The following is a 21800-nucleotide window of genomic DNA, read 5'->3' on the forward strand; positions in this document are numbered from 1 at the left end:
TGCTGCTGCTGCTGCTCCAACAACTGCTGCTCTTAGGTGTTAAAATTTCCTAGTTTTAATATTTTAAATCAAGATCAGCTAAAACCACACTGTGGTGATAATTAAGAAGTGATTAGATTTTTTAATGATTAAGTAATCAAACATTTTCTCATATCTTAAAAGTGCTATAACTGTCTTATCTTATTGAATAAACAAGTGGTGGTGCATTGTTCTGACTTTCATCTAAGCCAACTTCCGCTCAATATATTGACATTTTCCAGTGTTTTATTCATGGTGGTTGTTAAATGTGTTGGTTTGATGGTGTCCTCAGCTCCAGAATTGTTGATTATAAATCCACGTTGAACTCAGAAGTAAGAGTTGTTTCTACCTTATTGCTTTCAAAATGCTTAATTGTTTAACATTTTGGTAAAAGAAGCAGTACGGTGCCAATCAGAGTCCCTGAATGTTATTTTAGCATCTGTTTTCATTTTGAAATGCTGTCCTTCAAAACCCTTCCTTTGCACTCAAAAGGCCCCTGATCAGACTCAGGTTGGTGGTAGTGGGGTTGTATGAGATACTTCTCCATTGTAGGCATATTACTTATAGTAGTATTGCTCATACGCTTTGCTTTCTTTTATGGTTGATTTTAAATATTAATAATATTGGCACATTGTTTTTGTTTGTATGACGGTTGTCTGTCCAGTACTAAGACGTGCTACACTCAGATCATTACTTTCCACACAGAACATATAGAATTAAAAGAGGTTCTTTGACTGCACCTTTTCACAGTAAGCGCAGTTTTAAGGACGTGAAAAACATGCTCATTGTAGCATAAAGCAAAACATTTTGTCGGCTTCATACCTTCAACAATTAACTGTCGAAAAGTACAGAAAGTATTTTCATCAGGAGAACTTAATTATTGACCCTGGAACTCATTGTAATTATGGTTGCAGTAAGTCGTAAATATTAGTTATTGAAGTATTGAAGACAAGCTCTGTAAAGCTTTGCTTTCATTTCGACATTAACAAACTGTTCTTCTGGGAATCTTACAACAGGTTGAACAAAACAATGAATTACTGATTCGTGATTATACTCAGAGTGTCCTTTGTTTGACAGTGACAGTTGTCCTGATGGACCAAAGCATGAAATACCCAGACTGGTTCCGCTTTCTTGATCATCTTGTAACATCAGTACAGCTAAACAGAACTATTGCGTGTTCACAAAGAACAATGGTAGGAGGGGATTTGAAATAAACCAAAACTGAAGAACAAGTTTCAAATAAACTCCAGTTAAGAACTGGTGCCACAGCACTGAAAAAGAATTCCTGAATAGCAGCAGCTCTGTGTTGTTTGTGATCTAGTCAGGTGTCATTTCTTATTCCACTTGTGTTTGTCCACTGTTTGAAAAAGCATCAGCTAAATATCCTTGACTTGTTTTGAAAGGGACATGTTGCCCTGGCAACTATACTGGGTTCCACGTTACACTGACCACACGTCTGAAGTAAAAGAGATCTCACTCTTTGTCTGTATCTGCAGAACTTTGCATGAACTTATTCACAGAACAATGACGACATGTTGGTTTTTAAGTCATTTTCTTCTTTGGTTTCATTTACTGAAAATGAAAACTAAAGGTGGTGAGTTCAGTTTCATTTCATTGAATCACAATAACCCTGCTACACAGCTTTTATAATGTATGTGCTCAAAACAATCATTGGATGTAATGATGAGATTCCAGTTTCACATCATTCCACATTAAAAGCAACAGGCACATAAAAAGTCAACTATGAATACGGGTGATGGTGCAACAGAGGTGCTCACAAATGTGTAAAATCACTTCAAGTGGTATCAAGGTGTTTGCAGAAGAGAACAAGTGCATTTACAATTATAGGCTACAAGCAAAATGAATAATTATAAGTATTTATAAGAAAGAACCAACAGCTGGAAAAATGAGTCATAGCAACAAACAAAAGGCTTTGTGTGTTGACGTCTTGCGTTTTTGAAAGAAAGCGTTTTCCACATTTTCGTGCTACAAAAACAGGAACACGCCCAGTCCTGGAGACTTCATGCATAATTTATGCATCACCTGAACAGTATATAAGCTGCAGCAATACAGAGCAGGTGAACAGAACCACAGCATCAACATCTCAGAAAACTACTCAGCATTTCTCACCTGTTCATCATGATGAAGCTGATTGTTTCTCTGGCTCCTTTAACTGTCACCAGAACTGATGACCCAGTAATAATCCTTAATTGAGGAATAGCCAATGTTTTATTTTTACAAAGCACAAAAGTTGTAATTTCTTATAAGCATATAACCAGATAAAATCTAGTATATGATTCCCTAGAAACAACAGCTGCTGGACAAGTCTACTGCAGCAACAACAGCCATTGTTTTCCAAGACCTTCATAAACTACAACCACGTCCCAGCAACAACAGCTGCTGCTGTTAGTAGTTAAAATAAGCAGCGACATGTTCTGACGGTGCCAAATCAAGATAAAATGGCTAAAACCACACTCAGCTGAAGATGCAGTAGAATTTAATGATCAAATTTAAAATAAAAGGAAAAAGAATGAATTTGTTTTTCTTCATGTATGTGTGGGTTCCTCAGAGTTCTCTGGTAAATGGTTGTATCTCTTTGTGTGACCGTGTGGTGGACTGTCCAGGGTTTACTCCAACTTCTGTCCAGTGGCAGCTGGGTGTCGGCTGCAGCTCCCCCATGACCCTTAACGGGATAAGTTCTAATAATGGACGCGTGAAGCTTCAAACTGAATGTAATTGGTTTTTCTGTGACCCAAATGGGTTTGAAGAAATAATGATCTTTATCACCTGTGGTACTTAAATGTGTTCTATACCTGAACACATGTAAAACACTGTCTGATGCTCTTTTCACCTCTAGAACATTCTTCACCAGGAGTCTGCAGATGATTTGAAGCAGAGTTTGTCATCGCAGAAGCTCAAATTTCTGTCAGTATGGAACAATTTTCTGTTCTTATAATAATTCAATATAAATGCAATATAGAATTTAGTTGTTTTCTTTCCTGGTGTCTTGAGGTGTTAGGTAGATATCCTCACTCTCCAGCTAAAATAAGACCTGATGATTAATTAAACATGATAGGAATTCATGAAGCAACACTCACACCACACAGACACACACACACACACACATACTCACACACACACACACACATGCATTCTCTTGACCTCATCTTTGAAGACATTCACATCAAAAAATGTTTAAAATCAGTGGTCTTCATCCCCAAATACACATCTGAGTGGCCACTTAATGTTGGTAGAGTTTGAAGGTTCCTGTCAAAAGTCAACACCTGCATTCTCACACTTCAAAGATGAGGTCAAGAGAATACATGTGTGTGTGAGTGTGTGTGTGTTCGGTGTGTGTGTGTGTGAGTGTGTGTGTGAGAGAGAGAGAGAGAGAGAGAGTGTGTGTGTGTGTGTGTGTGTTTGTGAGTGTGTGTGTGAGACAGGGGTGTATTATGTCTCATAGTTGCAAAGAAACAAACAGTATTTGATCTATCTGACTGTTTTTAGCTTCTATTTTGTCGCCGGGTCAAATTGACCCGAACAGTAGCTTTGTAATAGAAACATGTAGGAAGGTTACAAATATGTGAACTGAACCATTTTTATTTTATATGTTGATTACACTAATTAAACCAAGCAGGAAAAGTTTCAAAGTGAAAAAATACTTTTAAGTATTTTTTTTAGATTGTTAACTTTAAAACGGGTCAATTTGACCCTGAACAGAAGAAGTGTCTCATTTTAATTTATCAACATCACTCCATAAACAAAAAAAAATTCAAAATATAAAATAATTTTTTTAAAAATCAATTGCATATAAAACTATTGTAATTTATGTGTAGGTCTTTTCAGTTTACATTAAAAAAAGTTTTAACATGATCTTTTTGTAATAAACGAGTGACCTATGCTCATTGAACCATGATCTGTAAACAGTAAACAACATTATTGAACTAAATATTGATTTAAATGGTTAGTAATGGAGTTAATGATGAGATATAAACAATGTTCTTTGGGATTTTTTGGTTTCTGACACTTTTGTATAATTAAGTGTCCCCCGGGTCAATTTGACCCGAGGGACACATCAAGGCTGTTCCTCAGAAACAAAGTCAACAGGAGGGTTAAGTAATGGTTCAATTACAGCTACCTTATAGGCCTGTGGTACATAGCCTGTTTCTAAAGATAGATTGATGATATCTAATATGAACGTATCTATTAAGGGTAAAGCTTCCTTGAGCAGCTTAGTTGGAATAGGGTCTAGCAGACAGGTTGTTGGTTTAGATGAGGTAATAATTGAAGTTGAAATGAGATTCTTTCGTGTTGCCTGTTTTGAGCTGTGTTTGTGAATTGTACCATGGAGGTCGGCTCCTCTGATTCACTGCTTTCTTTGTCAGAGGAGCAACAGTATCTAGTATCATAAGCAGTGAGGCTGCAGAAGCATCAACTAGATAATCAACTTGTACGAGAGTAAAATTCTAACAGCAACAAACAAAACATTACAGTCTCCTCTGTCCTCTGACCTTCAGTGACCTGTGTCCTCCTGTTCCAGGTGTGTCTGTGCTGCTGCTGCTGTCTGGACTCACTGTTTCTGCAGGTGAGATGATAGATGATGGAGGTGAAAACATAAATGAAAATAAAGTCCTGAACATTTAACATTTACATTTGTCCATCAGTGCAGTGATGGAGGTGAAACCAAGGATGTAGAGACTCAGTAACTTTCCACCTGGTCCTAACAGTAACATGTCACAGAGCCAGTAAGGACTGATTTCATTCTCTGAGAGTCTGGATTAACACTGGACCCTGTCTCTGTTTGTGTCTCTGTTGTTTAGATCATCTTTTGATCCTGAAGTTCTCTGAGGATCCTGTGATGACAGGAAGTGATGTCACTCTTCAATGTAAAAAGACAATTGGTGACTTTGTCGAAGCTTATTTCTTCTTTAATGAAACCAAACTTGTATCTGACCCTAAGATCGTGTTCATCATCCACAAAGTCCAACGGTCTGATGAAGGTCTCTACTCATGCTCTACTGATGTCCATGGAAAATCTCCTCAGGTCCAGCTGAGGGTCAGAGGTCAGGACACTGACATCACTTCCTGTTTAAAGATATGAACTAACCTGCTGACCTGATGATAAACTGATCACTGAACCAGATTCTGCTCCTCTGTCTACAGATCCTCCTCCAACCTCTGATCCTCACACCACCACATCATCTACAAACTCTGCTGCTCCACCTCCTGGTTCAGTTGTTGTCCTTCCTCTCTCTGTGTCTGTCATCAGTCTCTTCCTCCATCTGGTGATCGTCTGTCTTTTTTACATCTAATCTGTTCTGTTCCTCTGATTCAGCAGTGAACACAGGAAACACAAGAAATAAAATAAATTTGGTCTCTTTCAAACATAAAATGTTAATATAACAAAATATTTTTATGTGTATCTTTCCAAATATTTGTAACGGTGTCGACACATGTACAGACATGCAGATTTTCAAAATAAAAGTTCCAGACAGATCTAAAGTCCTTGAAATTCAGATTGTTTGACTCATACATGATTTATTTATTTACTTATGTTTTTGAAGTGGCACTTGGCCTCTTCTGGTCAGGTGACACCATACTGCATTAATACATGAGCTGGTATCCAGAGAGTGAGCTGAATAAATGTAAAGCAGACCATGTCTTCACTCTGCTGACCTCAAAGGGGCAAAAATAGTCCACACCAGTACTTGTAAAGGAACCGATCCTCTGATATACGTCTTTGTATTTCTGAGCACACTCTTCTTATCTAAATCCTGTGAGAATGTACTTCCTACCTAGGTGTGCAGTTCATTCATCCATGTACAAGATAGCTGGGTGATCCTTAACCCTCTGTCTTCCAAATATGGATCTATCTTCATTCTTGTGAGCTTTTCCTTCTTGCAGAGCTTTAATTTCCTCAATAATTCTGCTTTTGACAAAGGCAAATTAACTCAGCTTTGAAATGTCTTCAGCTGTGAATCTCTGCCTGTGCCTGAGCACTTGTCCCTCAAGTGAAGAAGGGTTCAGCTGACATACTATCGCACTGTAAACCTCTGGCAGAAACTCCTTACTTTTCTGCCTCAAGCTTAGCGGTATCTCTTTGGGATGTAGGAGTCAAGTTGTTGGGGGTTCAGCTCTGACTCTTACAGCTTTGCACCTTAGTAATAACAATTGCGTTTACTTTACTATTACAATCTAACTTCCTGTGTAATTTGCTGCAGATGTTTCCAGACGTTTGAAGACATTGATTTCATTCAGAAAACATAAGGTTGGATTTAAGAACTAAAAAAAACAAAACAAGGTACTTCATGGTACTTTATGTAATCTAGTATTACTAAGTAAATACAAGTGTTGTAATGTTTCTTTTATCATTAACAGCGTCTCTCAACATGTACTTTTGTCTTCTCATAGCTGAAAAACACATTCTGTCTCCCAGGATTCAATGTGATCATTGGGATTTACCCTTCGATTGCAACACTACCGATGCTGTACCTTTATCACAGTTACATCAGAGGTGACATTTCCAGTTTCTCAACATTCCCGATGAAAATCAAAAAGCAGACAGTGAGGTTGTGATAAGTACAGGTTTACATTTATGCAATATGTCAAGTACTGGCTCTGTAAGACTTTGACTTCACCTACTTTACATACTTGAATAAAACATTCTCTCTTCTGGAATTAAATTTGATTGTTCTTCTGTGAATCACTGCTGGTGAAACAGGTTGAACAAAACAAGGAATCTTGATCTGGCAGTGCCACAGACATATTTGCTGTCACAGCACAGAGTGTGTTTCCATCCTTTGTCCTCTGTGCTCTTTACCATGAACAATGTGTTTTCCCTTCAGTGGTTCTGTGGTGTAAGAATAATAATAAAAAAAGACTAATCTTTAAGTTTATCTTCAAAGTTGCTATTTAGTGAAAATACATTTCCATCTCGGAGTTGAGATGTGAGATGTTTCCTAGGGGCGGCTAAATGTACGGCCTTTCCATGGGCTAGAGAGCCACCGTACAGCCAGGTCGTTGGGTCACTGAATGTGTTGCTGTTTTCCCTGCAAAGCACAGCAACATAATGTTTCTCCTTATGAGCTTACGTTAGCATCTCAACAAGACTGCTCAATGGTTTTTGGGTGGTCTACAGATATTACACTGACTAATCTAAAACTCCTATGAAATTTTCACCGGGACTACATTTGATAATCTCTTACTAAAAGAACAGCAAATTTTGTTTTAAAATATTTAAAAAACTGGTCTCTGTGGTCCACAGCCATTTAATTGTTAACAGCAGGAAGTTTTCAAATAGTCAAACACCACAGACATTTCAATTAAATGTTGACTTTTCACATTAAATTCACTAACCACTTTTGTCTCCTAAACAACTACTGTTCCAAAAGCAACAGCTGCCCCAACAGCAACCAGGGTCCCTACAACTGCTGAGAGAAAAACAACTGCTGTCCCTACAACTGCTGAGAGAAAACCAACCGCTGTCCACACAACCATCCATCTGTCATGATCTAATAGAAATACTACTCTTATGCTTCTACTGCAGTTTTTGCATGCTTGAATAAAACCTGTCCTCCTGAGGTAATAATGTTCTTCTGTGAGATCCTGCTTCTCATACACAAGCTTGTGATTCACATCAACATGTAACATCTAAACTTGTAGCTTCCCAAGCAACAGTAATTCTATAGTGAACACTGTAACTTTGTGTTGTAGTTAATACTTCACATTAGAAAATCACATAAAAAATGCAACAATGTCATCAATTCTCTGGTTTGTCTTTTTTGCACATTTGTGTTTGCTGCTTTTGCTCTTATCAAGACATTGTGATTGTCATGCTTTACAGACTAAACCAAAAATCTGCAAGTTATTCACCACAGAGGGAATCTATGACTGAAACCATGTTTTAAATGGGATTTTATAATTGTACAAAAACAACTGTAAGGATGAAGTGAAAAAAATTACTTCTTTTTCCTTATGGCAAGTTGGAGTACAGGGTGAAAGCTGCCACACCTACATAAGTTGTATACTTATGTATACGTTGTATACTTATGTAGGCCAGAGGAGCACATTGTGAGGCCCAGCATCTCTCAGTACATGTGTATCACATTTGTCCTGCCTCACTGTGGCTTCATGGTGTGCAGTACGCAGCACTAAAGAACTTGAGTACTAAAGAAATACTAGTATGTTCAGTAGGTCCTGATACTAGTAGCTGGAGTTTTTCAGACATGATGATGATGATGATGCTTTTTATCTGTGAACAAAAGAAACCAGCCCATAAAACACCAGCGCCACTAAAACTGATGACAACAGGCAGCCAAACTACAAATGAGAAGCACAAGTTGAACTTAGTTGCAGACTATCATCTGCTCTTATTTTTACTTATCCAACAAATGTGTTCTCTCATGGAGGATTCATTTTGACACTTCTTACTCTGCAAGTCCTGAGACGGGTTGAACTATAGAAAGAATCTCAATCTGTCAGTCTGACAAATCTCAGGGGTTAATGTATTAACTTTTCACCTTTGGGGAGTTTCGGTGTGAGCGTGACACTGACGGTGAAACAGCTCTAAATGAGTTTTGAATGTAATAACATTTTTTAAAAGATCCTTACGTTAGTCTTGTTTCGTGGAATGTCGAGGACATTGATGAGTTAAACACAGGCATCAACAATATGATGGTGGTTGAACACTGAAAACGGTAACGACAATCTGATACTCTGGTTTACTTTTGCATTTTTAGTCCTGACAAGCTGAAACACTGATCTCACTTCTGCAGTTTTTGGTGCTGCAGCACTAATCCACCACATGTAGTGTGTAGTCTCAGAGGCTGCTGGGACATGTGTCTGCAGGTGAAGCTACACACAAAATGAGGACACCAATTAGTGTTTGCCTTTTTTTTAGTAGTTTTCTTTCAACGATTTTTTCATTTAGACCTTTTTTTTTTCCAATGGAAAAATGAAACCGTAGGCACATTGTGAAAGTGACGAGTAAAATACTTTAACATGTCATTAGGCTTCAAGTGAACTTGTAACACGAAATTCAGAGTTATCTAGGCAGTAGAGGCCCAGACCACAATATTAGATACGGGTTGGTATGTGTGATTGATTGGTGACATCATCCCCTGTGAACAGAAAGTGAACTTAACACGTGAGTGATGACACATGATTTGGTGTAATGTAAGTCGGCTTTTTAGAGCCAGACGAGTTGTGCTGCCTTGTCTCCTCATTTCTGCTACAATCAGTATAGTGACTTTTATTCAGTGGAAACACACAGATGGACCATCAGCACAGCTGAACATAATTACTTAGAATTATTACAGCCGCACTGCAAGTTGTTACATTTAAGGAAACTTTAAGGAGAAAATAGTCCCTGTTGTTCTTGATCTAGACGTAAGAGTGTAATTTATTTATTTAATTTTTAAGGTTTTTTTTTTATTTTTAATACGTTTGCAAACTTTGTCGTTCAGAATAAGAATGTGTTCACTTAAGCTAAACAGTATTTTTTTCAGATGATTGAACCTGGATGTTCTTGGCATCCTGCCACCTCCTGTCATAATCTGCTTGTATTTTTAGTCTCCTGACAAACATGTTCACTCTTCTAGGATTCATTGTGACAGTTCTTACTCTGTGAGTCACAGCTCCTGGGATAAATTGAAACTTAAAAAAATCTCAGTCTGTCAGTTTGAACCCAGGGACCTTGTTGCTGCCATTTTTCACAATGTATTTCATCTTTGACAGACAAGTTGAAGCCGAGGACTTAATGTGTTTACTCATCACCTTTATGGAGTTTCAGCATGAGCATGACACTTAAAACCATTCCTGAACAGGTTGGAAGGATGAGGTTCTGGTTTTACAACATTCCAGATGGGAACCCAAAGGCACATTGCAACAGAGGCTTCAAATGACCTTGTAACTCATTTACTGGTAACCAAAGTCAGAGTTTGACGGTTAATTCCACAGCAAGGAATTTATTATTCAGTAAATATGAACATTTCCACCTTTTTGTAAACTAGAATAGATACAGCAGGAAGGAAATGCAGCTTCTGCAGGAGACGTGGATGCAAAGACAATACAATAACTCCATCAGCATTAAAATAAAACCTTACTGTTTTCCACTATATTTAACCTGCTGGGACTTGTGGATGAAATGTTGTTAGTGTGAATCAAATGACACATTTTCAGAAGGACACTGTTTTAACTTATCCAAGGAGGAAGTAATAAGTATTTTTACTGTGACATTTTAAGTCTGCTATGTTAAAAAGTGGGTGTGGTGGGTGTTGTCATTAAACATTTTTGGTGACAAAGGTGAGTGACAGCAACACGTCGATTCCTGGAGGTGTCATGTGTCGCTCCTGAATTTATCCAGCACCTGTACAGTATATAAAGTGCTGCAGCACAGAGCAGGTGAACTTACAGCATCAACATCCAAGATCATCACAATGAAGCTGCTTGTTTCTTTGACTCTCACCTGGATGCTGCTCTGTGCAGGTAACTCGACTTATTCTGACTATACACGTTCTACAGGTCTTACACAGACTGATTTAAAACCCTTAGGAAGTTTAAACTGAATAGTTCTTTAGAAAAATAACAGAATATTTATTTTACTACAGCAAATTATTACTTGTTAAAGTACAATACAAGACTTATTAGATTGTATCTGTGGTCTATAACCATTTTACCTGATGTCTCAAATCTTCTTTAAAAGCAGGAAGAATTTTAAATAATCAAACACCTCAGACATTTGAGTTCAATTCAAATTTTTGACATAATCAGAATCATTAACCACTTTGTTCCCCAAACAACAACAACAACAGCACAGTCACAAACAACAACAACAACAACAGCTGCACCAACAAAAACAACCACAACAGCTGCACCACCACCAACAACAACAACAACAACTGCACCACCAACAACAACAACAACAGCTGCACCAACAACAACAACAACAACAGCTGCACCACCAACAACAACAACAACAACAACAGCTGCACCAACAACAACAACAACAACAGCTGCGACTACAACAAACTGCTCCCCCAACAACAACAAACTACCATCCCAACAACAACAACTGTTTCTGCTCCAACAACAACAACTGCTGCTGCTCCAAGAACAACAACTGCTGCTGCAACAACAACAACTGCTGTTCCAACAACAACAATTGTTGTTCCAACAACAACAACAATAAAAATGAAGATGAATACTTCCACTCTAAATAGTTTGTGTTAACACACATAGATAGTCAGGAAAATCAGCATCCTTCCATCTTCTGTCATGATCTTTGCTTCTACTACATGTTTGAATAAAACGTCCTGTCTTCTTGGGGTAAATGATGATGTTCCTCTGTGAGTTTCTGCTGCTCAGAGACACATCAGCTCATGGTTTGTCTTGTAATCTCATTACTTCACCGTGCACCTATTGCTAAAGCATAAACATTAGATTAAAGCATTAATGTGATTTTATTAGATATAGTCGAGGACAGTATTGCATTATTACAATTGCTGATGCATCATAATGTTACAACTTTTGGATTCACACTGTAACTTTCCAGGCAGAAACAGCAGTAATTCTGTAGTGTGAACACTGTTAGTTGGTTTTGCTTTTACACTTGCACTTATGTGAAAAATGCAACATCATCACTTCTTCTTCTGCTTGCATGTGTGTATTTGCTGCTTTGGTTATTTTCAAGTTTATTTCAATCGTCACGGGTGTAAATTGTTGGTTTAAGAAAAGAATAAATCTGAATATGTCGCTTTAAACTCATGGACGTGGTGACTGTAGTTTCTCTGCTGCTTTACATAGTAAACAGTTAAAAATCCAAATGAATCAGCATGTTACTAACTACAGAAGGAACCTTTGGCCTGGAGACATTGTGGTAGTAATAGTAGCAATAGTATAATATGGAATGTTCACAGTGGGATTTTGGTATTTGGTAGTAAACAGTTTGTTCCCAAAGCAAACCACAGGTTTCTACTTAGACCGAGGTAACGAATTTCATCCAGCTGTTCACTACCTTCATCCTCATGTCTTCACCAGCACCTGCATAGCTGTGAAACTACAATCATGAGACACACTGGTTAACAGTAGATTCTTTCTTATAGTAACAGTTGTCATGGTTGCTGGAATATTTTTAAGCTCCAAGTGTACTTTTACCTCCACACAAAGGCCGATCTGCTGATTGTCACTCTCTGCTTAACCCGCTCCATAAAAAGAAAAAGAAACTGCGTGTATTTCACTTTTAGCTCAAACTGTTGTGTTGCATGACACAGATGCATTGTGGGTCAGGCTTAGGCTTGTTTCAGCCTCGTGGTGTGAGCTGTACCAAGCCAACCTGGAGCAGGACACAAGGTGATGCTCCTTCCTTTATTTGAAAGGCAGATCTACATATATATGTGTATATATATATCTATATCTATATAGATATAGATATAGATATTTTTGTCCATTACTACATACTCAGTAACTGGTAATGAAAAACATTGACTTTTTAGCAAAATTTAGAAATTTACTAAGAATCAACGTAGGGTTTTACATATAAAATATTGCCTTAGTTGTTTGGTGCACAGCTTATTTGATTATAGGAAATGAGGGAGGAAAAGTGCAAAAAGTAAACATATAGAATGACGTTAATTCTAGCATTTGCAATGTTAAAACAGCAGCATCAGTTGTATTTATTTATGTATTTATTCAGGCAGTTTCTGTGGGACAAGAGTTGGTGCCAGTGGTGGGACCTGGGCCTCAGCAGGAGTCCAACATCAGTCAGGAACACTCTGACCAGAGGGGTGGAAGGAGTCAGACGTAGTCTTCCCCACATTCTTCAGGATACTCGATGTGATGAGACACTGCAGCCCAGTGTACCGTACAGACATGGAGCAAGTCAGGATGGACTTGTAACAAACCCCTATGGCAGTAATTACAGCGTGAAGACTCTTTTGGTAATTCTCTATGTGTGGCAGTTGAAATGGCCACTAGCACCGGCTGCTTGTGTTTGCATACAGGCAGAGATTATACAGTTGTTCCTGTCATTTTATTCAGGTGAACCTGTTTTAACACTTTAACCTCTGCTGGGTGTTTTCTATAAACATCCTCATTCTCAGCTTCAACGTTTCTTAGAACTGATCAGACAGACTGGTGAACTGGTGTACTAATACTCTGTGTGAATGTATTTAGAGGGGCTCCATGTTAGCAGGGAAGGCAAGCAACTGCTTGGGTCCCAGACCAGTAGGGGGCCCCCAAGAGCTGACCAAAGTTCAACTCTGTACAGCACTGGCTGTGTGCAAAGCTTGCAAAGACACTAGCAGTCTCAGACCTCGCTAAGAGGACCCCGAATCAAACTCTGCTGCAAGTAGCACATGATTCAGTGTAAACAAACAGGTCTAATGAAACAAGGAAGACCAGCTGAGTAAAAGGAAGACGAGTTATAAATCTGGCAAGATAGTGGTAAGTGGAGCAATGGAGGTCAAAGATCAACGGCTTTCAGCTTTTCCCTTCAGGGGTCAGCACAGCTAGTTTGGGTAGTACATGTACATAAATGCCATTAAACTTCTCTTTGAATTCCCCATATCAAAATATCTCTACTTGTAGCTGAAAAATTCCTCCAGATGACATCACTTAATAAAACATTCAGTTCACATTATATCATCTGGTTCTCACACTATGGAGTTTGTAATCACCTGCTTTTCCTGCTTGACCCAGATGACATCATTTCAACTCCTAATTATAAAAAGATGTCCTCCAGGTGATGTCATTTAGATGAGTTTTTCAGCTACAAACAGAAATATTTTATTATAAGTAAGTCAGAGTAAAGTTTACATTTACATTCTAAACTAAAGAATAGAAAGCTGAAAATTGGGGAAGTTGCTCTTTACGTTTTGATGAGTAGTCACTTCCTATATTGCCATAGAGCAGGACACATTAAAAGGCCTCTCTGTTCTCTCAACTGAGCCAGCTGGACCTCAGGTAGCTAACAGTGTATCTACGATGTAAAACTGCTAAAAGCAGAAATTCCTTGTAAAGAGTCAGTGTTTGGTTTATAGGAATGTGTCCGTGCAACATGAAAACGGGCTCCACTCCACATGTAGACATGAAAGGCTGATTCTAAGCTGAAGAAAACTTGTTTTAAATTTCAGAAAAGAGAAGGTGAAAAAGAAAACTTTGGTCCCTTTGTGCTAATACCTGCCTCGAAAGCTGACACGGTGCATCACTTTAACTGAAGTAGTAAACGTCCTATACCTTCTCTCATCGCTCTTGTCATCCGTCAGCTTGAAACCACAGCTGTGGGTCACTGTCAGAAGAAAATCTTACTTGGAGACGACAGAGTCACCAGAGTCTCGTTTTAAAGTTTTACTCGCAGCAAACAGAAACAGATATCAGCAGGTCATACAAAGGACAATGCTGCTTCAGCCTTGTGTCTTTTTCTCACTGAAAACAGTTGAGATGGTTGCTAACCGCTGTGGAGGACGCGTCCTTCCTTCATGTCCTGATAAAAAGTGTGTGACCTTCAATAAAATACAGTTTAAAATGGTATTTTGCTAACATTCAGCTCTGATCCTGATCTGCTTTACAGGTTTCCACACATCTCCTGTTCAAATATTATCATCTGAGTAATCAAACCACTAGACAAACTGAGTGTTGACCTCTGACCTTTAGTGACCCGTGTCCTCCGGGTCCAGGTGTGTCTGGACTGACACAATCACTGACACTCCAACAATAAGACACAGATTTTAACTCTGTCCTCCAGCCTCTGTGAATGTCAGTTCAGACCTCAGTCAAAGTATAAAAAATGCTTTGCGTCATGTTGGAAACGCGAGCCGACACGAGAAGTGAGTGCAGATTCAAATGGCTGCATACTGGTGAAGCGTGGCTGAAACACTGTCACACTGCAGCAGAACAAGCTGAGCAGCAGCTCTGGACTTGAGTGCTTTCAGTCATGTGATAGATTCTACTTTATCTTCTTTCAGTATAAAAAAGCAAACATTCAAAAACATTTCATGCTGTACCCGAGTTTTCAGCCAGTGCTGGTTTGACTCCTGGTTCCACATGGAAACGTGTTGAAGTGTTTTTGGGCAAAACACTAAACCCAGGTTTCTCCTGACAGGCCTGTACCATGTGTATAACGGTCTGGAAACGGTTTAAAGTTTACCTGTTAGCGGCACAGTATAACCAAGTCCAACAGGTCAAGCAGAAGAACCAAACCCAGGAACCCAGGTGGGTACAGACAGAGAGAGAGCTTTGACAACTACAACACCATAATGTGACATAAAGTGAGTGCAATAAATATTGTTAAAGGTCTTAACAGTGTTAAAACAAATATGAAGCTGTTGTCAATCACACTCACATACGTAGATGTAATAACTGTCTAAGATCATCAGTGTTTGACAGTATCAGTAGTAAGATCACACAACCAAGAGCTGTAGATGCTGAGAAATGATATATTTTGACATAGTGTTATTTAAAAAAAAGCTTTTCTCTTACACCCATTTCCCCTCAGTGTGAAGCTAAATTTAATTCTGACTCCTCCCATCTGATGACAACTACAACTAAACACAGTCCAACCTCTAGATTAGTTTGGATCTGGTTTTCAAACTGTCACTGTCCATCTCATCTTTGGAGAGTCCTGCAGATTTCAGAAGAGAATAGTCCAAATCCTGTAGAGGACAAAACCTTAGTGAAGTGTGAAAGAGGAAGAGCCAGTCAGACCCAGGATAAGTGCTGACGGGTTTCACTTCAGTCCAGACAACATGACGATTCAATTTACTTTTGAACTTCTGGGTGAGTCAAAGCCATCGATCATCCATAATGAATCTGTGTTGTTCAGGTGTCAGGTGTGTGAAGAGAACAGCTCTGTATCTGACAGCTTTAGTACCTAATGAACTAATACATGCTGATGGATGAAGCAGCAGTCAGTAGGATTTCCTGATCCAGACTGTTCTTGATCTGATACTTAAATTATTGATAGGAATTAAAGAATGTGATCCTGTCTCTGCTATAGCTAATGACACATTTGTCATTTGAAGCACTACATTCAGCATCACTCTGGTTATGTTCTTCCTCGTGTGGTCACTGCTGTTCCATCTCACCTGCACATCTTGCTGATACAAATATACAGAGTGACACAGTGAACCATCCACTGGAGCCTATTTGTTAAGTTACGCTGAGTCAGCTACTGACAGTGTAGCTTTGGATTATTGGAAGTGCTGACGATGGTCATTAACGACATGCTCTGTTCTGCATCTTCTAATAACGAGATCTTTAGCTCATATTAATGACTTATTATCTCATTATTACGAGATGAGGCCTCCAGAAAGTTTTCTTCTTTGGTAAATGCAATGCGCTGCCTTTTTATAGTATCACTGATCTTCAACCTTAGTTTTGATTCATTACTGCAAATGCTTCTTTGAACATTTGCTGTTTTCAACACAAATGTGAAATGAGTTGATAATTATTTTCTCCTTTTGAAAAGTTCTATGTATCTGGTCTGTAGCCTTTACATTTAAAATCAGGTTTTCTCCTTCAGTCTGTACGTGAATTTAACTTCTTCTCTCTATGTCACAGGCATATCAGTTCTGGTTTCTGTGGTTGTCCTGGTTCTGTTTCTGGTTGGACTTGTGCAGCTGTTGAGGAATAGAACAGGTATGAAAAGTGAACTGCTCAGTGAGTCTTGTCCAGTCCTCACGTCTGTACTGGAACTACAACTTTGACCGAGTCTGTTGGAAGATAAAGTCTGCAATGACATTTTAATATCAACCATTTTTTTCAGGTTCATGTTGGACATCAACCCACTGCCTCTACTGTAAGTCATGTTCTTGTTACTTTACATTTCTTACTTATTTTCTCTGATCATTTTCTGACAAGACAGAAAGTTTGTAGTTTTCACATTATTTTTTTTCTCTTTACACTGTTGGAGATGTACAAAAAGGTGTTGCAGTGAGTCTTCAGGACTCAGGCCCAGATGCAGTAGCATCCATAGCTGCTGTGTGCCTGATACCCACTGAGCTGTAAAGCACTTCATATTGCAGTAGTCTGAACAAAAAGTGCTATATAAATACAGTTTGAATCATTGGTTGGTTGATGTTTCTGAAAGTAGTGTCACATAAATCCACTACTTAAATTAGATAAAAAGCATAGTGATGAAATTTTTTAGGAAATAACTGGCAAAGACCTGCAGTTTACCTGCACCAAGCAGGGACATCGTAGGACAACTTAGTTTTATCTTTATCCCAATTCCTCTGTCTTTTCACTTCCTAATACTAATTCTATTTTCCTCCTCACAGATAGCCCCTCCCCCACATGTGCACTGTCCCCTAAACCACTTCCACCTCGACCTCTTTTTTCTCCTGCTTTATGTCAGTCAGCAGTCAACCTTGCTGATTTCATCCTGCTAACTTATTCAAACTGTGCATCACTCTCACTTTACGTTTGTTTACAAATCTCAAAGTGCTACACAAGCAGATTATGAGCAAGAATAAAACATAAAAACATGTAAAGCATAGAAACATAAAAAACATAAAATAATATATAAAAAAGATAATGATCACTTTAAAATGCTTCACTGAACAAAAAAGTCTTTAACTGTTTTTTGAAACAGTCCACAGTCTGTGGTGCCCTCAGGTTCAGGTAGAGTGTTCCAGAGCCGTGAAGCAGCTGCTGAGAAGGCTCGATCCCCCATTGAGTGGAGTCTGTTGTGGAGGGGTAGAGGTGATAAGTGTTGGTAGAACGAAGGTGTCTTGTTGTAGATTGCAATGTGAGGAGTTCTTTAAGATACTGTGGGGCATTTCCATGGATGCTCTGGTGGGTAAGTAGACAGAGTTTGAATTCAATGCAAAGGTGGATGGGGAGTTAGTGAAGTGTCTGGAGAACAGCAGTGATGTGCTCATATTTCGCACCGTCATAAGGATCCTGGTAGCATTGTTTTGAACATATTGGAGCTTTTGAAGGCTCCTGCCAGAGATCCCAATGAGAAGTGCATTGCAGTAGTCCAGCCTGGAGGAGACAAAGGCCTAGACCAGCCTTTCAGCGTCACAGAGGGACAGAGAGGGGCGGAGTTTGGCTATGTTTCTGAGATGAAAAAATGCAATTTTGCAGAGGTGTTGGACATGTGTTTCAAATGACAGGTGAGGGTCAAACTTGACCCCCCAGGTTGTTAACAGAGTTGAAGAGGGTAATGGTGCGACCACAAAAAGAGATACAGTTAATGGGGGAGGAATGAAGCTGGTGGGTGGTACCAACTAGAAGGGCTTTGGTTTTTATGCTGTTCAGCTGAAGGAAGTTCTCTGTCATCCACGCCTTGATGTCCTCCAGGCAACAGGTGAGAGTTGATGGAAGTGTCGGTGGGGTCGGGCTCAGTCTCACGTACAGCTGAGTATCATCAGCATAGCAGTGGAAGGAGATTCCATGCTTGCCAATGACGTGGCCCAGTGGGAGCATATAGACGTTGAAAAGGGTCGGTCGAACCAACCCCTGTGGCTCCCCACAGGTGACTGAGATTTGGCATCCCCTATGGCCACATACTCATACTCTATTTGTGAGATAGGAACCAAACCACCCCAAAGCAGTGCCAGAAAATCCAACAATATGCTGCAGACGATGAAGGAGAATTTTGTGGTCAACTGTATCAAAAGCGGCAGTGAGATCCAGAAGAATGAGGAGAGATGGGAAGCTCTGGTCAGCAGCCATTAGGGGGTCGTTGGTGACCCTGACCAGGGCTGTCTCTGTGCTGTGGGAGGGGCGGAAGCCAGATTGAAATTTTTCAAACAGATTGTGTCTTTTGAGGTGATACTGGAGCTGGACTGAGACAGCTTTTTCTAAGACCTTTGATAGGAATGGAACATTGGACGACAGTTTGCCATAACTTCAGGTTATGGACAGTTAAGTTGGTTGAAACAAAGAGACGCTCAAGGTAGCAGGGGCCTCAAGGATATTCTGGAGGCTGTTGTTATAGTAGCCCACCAGTTCAGACACTGAGGGAAATTTTAGGACAATGGAGAGATTTTTGATGTCAGCATTTAAATCAGAGACATTTAGGTTTTTCACATTGTGGGTTGGAAAATGATGTATATGAAGGGAAGTCCATTGAAATGATTTTGTGGTCCGAGACACCCAGGTCGTATACTTGGCGGTTAGAAATGGGGTCATTACTTAGTCAGTAATGACTAAGTCGAGGTTGTGGCCCTATGAGTGGGGACCTCAACTTTCTGCTTCAGGTTTAAGCAGTCCAGCAGTTCTAAGAACTCAGCAGCAGAATGGTTAGAAGGTGCGTCCACATGGATGTTCAGGTCTCCGAGTATCAACACGTTGGGTGATGATGTGCAGAAAGTTGAAAGGAGTTCACACATTTCTCTGATGAAACCTGGGTGTTGCTTTGGTGGCTGGTAAATAATAAGTATGAAACTAGAGAGTGGATGTTTACACAGAGGAGGGAGGCATGACAGTTTCAAATCTTTATGGTGGATTATGATTAGACCCCCAATGCGACCAGTGGTGGGGGCTTTTTTAAGGTAGGTATATCCAGGGGGCAGGACTCATTCATTCCTGGAGGTGTCACCATTCGGAATCATTAACCACTTTGTTCCCCAAACAACAACAGCAGCACCACCAACAACAACAACCTTTGTCTGCAACACAAGCCCTTCCTCAACTACAACTGCTGGTTCCTCAACAAATTAATGATGCAACAACTGCTGCTGCTGCTGCTCCAACAACTGCTGCTCTTAGGTGTTAAATTTTCCTAGTTTTAATATTTTAAATCAAGATCAGCTAAAACCACACTGTGGTGATAATTAAGAAGTGATTAGATTTTTTAATGATTAAGTAATCAAACATTTTCTCATATCTTAAAAGTGCTATAACTGTCTTATCTTATTGAATAAACAAGTGGTGGTGCATTGTTCTGACTTTCATCTAAGCCAACTTCCGCTCAATATATTGACATTTTCCAGTGTTTTATTCATGGTGGTTGTTAAATGTGTTGGTTTGATGGTGTCCTCAGCTCCAGAATTGTTGATAATAAATCCACGTTGAACTCAGAAGTAAGAGTTGTTTCTACCTTATTGCTTTCAAAATGCTTAATTGTTTAACATTTTGGTAAAAGAAGCAGTACGGTGCCAATCAGAGTCCCTGAATGTTATTTTAGCATCTGTTTTCATTTTGAAATGCTGTCCTTCAAAACCCTTCCTTTGCACTCAAAAGGCCCCTGATCAGACTCAGGTTGGTGGTAGTGGGGTTGTATGAGATACTTCTCCATTGTAGGCATATTACTTATAGTAGATGTCAAGTTCAATTGTGAACAGTGTGTTAGATGTTTTTGAGCTTATTTCCATATCTCCTGCTGGTTTCTAATGTGGTCACTTGATGTCATTGTTGCCAAGTTTCTAAAGTGTTTCTAATCCCACACGTATTGCTGCTGAACCATAGGGGTGTGTAGTATTGCTCATACGCTTTGCTTTCTTTTATGGTTGATTTTAAATATTAATAATATTGGCACATTGTTTTTGTTTGTATGACGGTTGTCTGTCCAGTACTAAGACGTGCTACACTCAGATCATTACTTTCCACACAGAACATATAGAATTAAAAGAGGTTCTTTGACTGCACCTCTTCACAGTAAGCGCAGTTTTAAGGACGTGAAAAACATGCTCATTGTAGCATAAAGCAAAACATTTTGTCGGCTTCATACCTTCAACAATTAACTGTCGAAAAGTACAGAAAGTATTTTCATCAGGAGAACTTAATTATTGACCCTGGAACTCATTGTAATTATGGTTGCAGTAAGTCGTAAATATTAGTTATTGAAGTATTGAAGACAAGCTCTGTAAAGCTTTGCTTTCATTTCGACATTAACAAACTGTTATTCTGGGAATCTTACAACAGGCTGAACAAAACAATGAATTACTGATTCGTGATTATACTCAGAGTTTCCTTTGTTTGACAGTGACAGTTGTCCTGATAGACCAAAGCATGAAATACCCAGACTGGTTCCGCTTTCTTGATCATCTTGTAACATCAGTACAGCTAAACAGAACTATTGCGTGTTCACAAAGAACAATGGTAGGAGGGGATTTGAAGTAAACCAAAACTGAAGAACAAGTTTCAAATAAACTCCAGTTGAGAACTGGTGCCACAGCACTGAAAAAGAATTCCTGAATAGCAGCAGCTCTGTGTTGTTTGTGATCTAGTCAGGTGTCATTTCTTATTCCACTTGTCAAAGCATCAGCTAAATATCCTTGACTTGTTTTGAAAGGGACATGTTGCCCTGGCAACTATACTGGGTTCCACGTTACACTGACCACACGTCTGAAGTAAAAGAGATCTCACTCTTTGTCTGTATCTGCAGAACTTTGCATGAACTTATTCACAGAACAATGACGACATGTTGGTTTTTAAGTCATTTTCTTCTTTGGTTTCATTTACTGAAAATGAAAACTAAAGGTGGTGAGTTCAGTTTCATTTCATTGAATCACAATAACCCTGCTACACAGCTTTTATAATGTATGTGCTCAAAACAATCATTGGATGTAATGATGAGATTCCAGTTTCACATCATTCCACATTAAAAGCAACAGGCACATAAAAAGTCAACTATGAATACGGGTGATGGTGCAACAGAGGTGCTCACAAATGTGTAAAATCACTTCAAGTGGTATCAAGGTGTTTGCAGAAGAGAACAAGTGCATTTACAATTATAGGCTACAAGCAAAATGAATAATTATAAGTATTTATAAGAAAGAACCAACAGCTGGAAAAATGAGTCATAGCAACAAACAAAAGGCTTTGTGTGTTGACGT

General features: G+C 39.1%; 1 long non-coding RNA gene across 1 annotated transcript; it reads left to right on the forward strand.

Moving 5' to 3' along the window:
• The first annotated feature begins 9225 nt into the window (after nt 1-9225).
• On the forward strand, nt 9226-11781 carry LOC137138273 (uncharacterized). Its single transcript, XR_010915922.1, has 2 exons — nt 9226-10503; nt 10830-11781. It is a non-coding gene; the product is annotated as an uncharacterized lncRNA (long non-coding RNA).
• Nucleotides 11782-21800: the final 10019 nt, after the last annotated feature.

The sequence above is a fragment of the Channa argus genome, chromosome 12 (genome assembly GCF_033026475.1).
Source record: "Channa argus isolate prfri chromosome 12, Channa argus male v1.0, whole genome shotgun sequence".
In the NCBI taxonomy this organism is placed as follows: domain Eukaryota; kingdom Metazoa; phylum Chordata; class Actinopteri; order Anabantiformes; family Channidae; genus Channa; species Channa argus.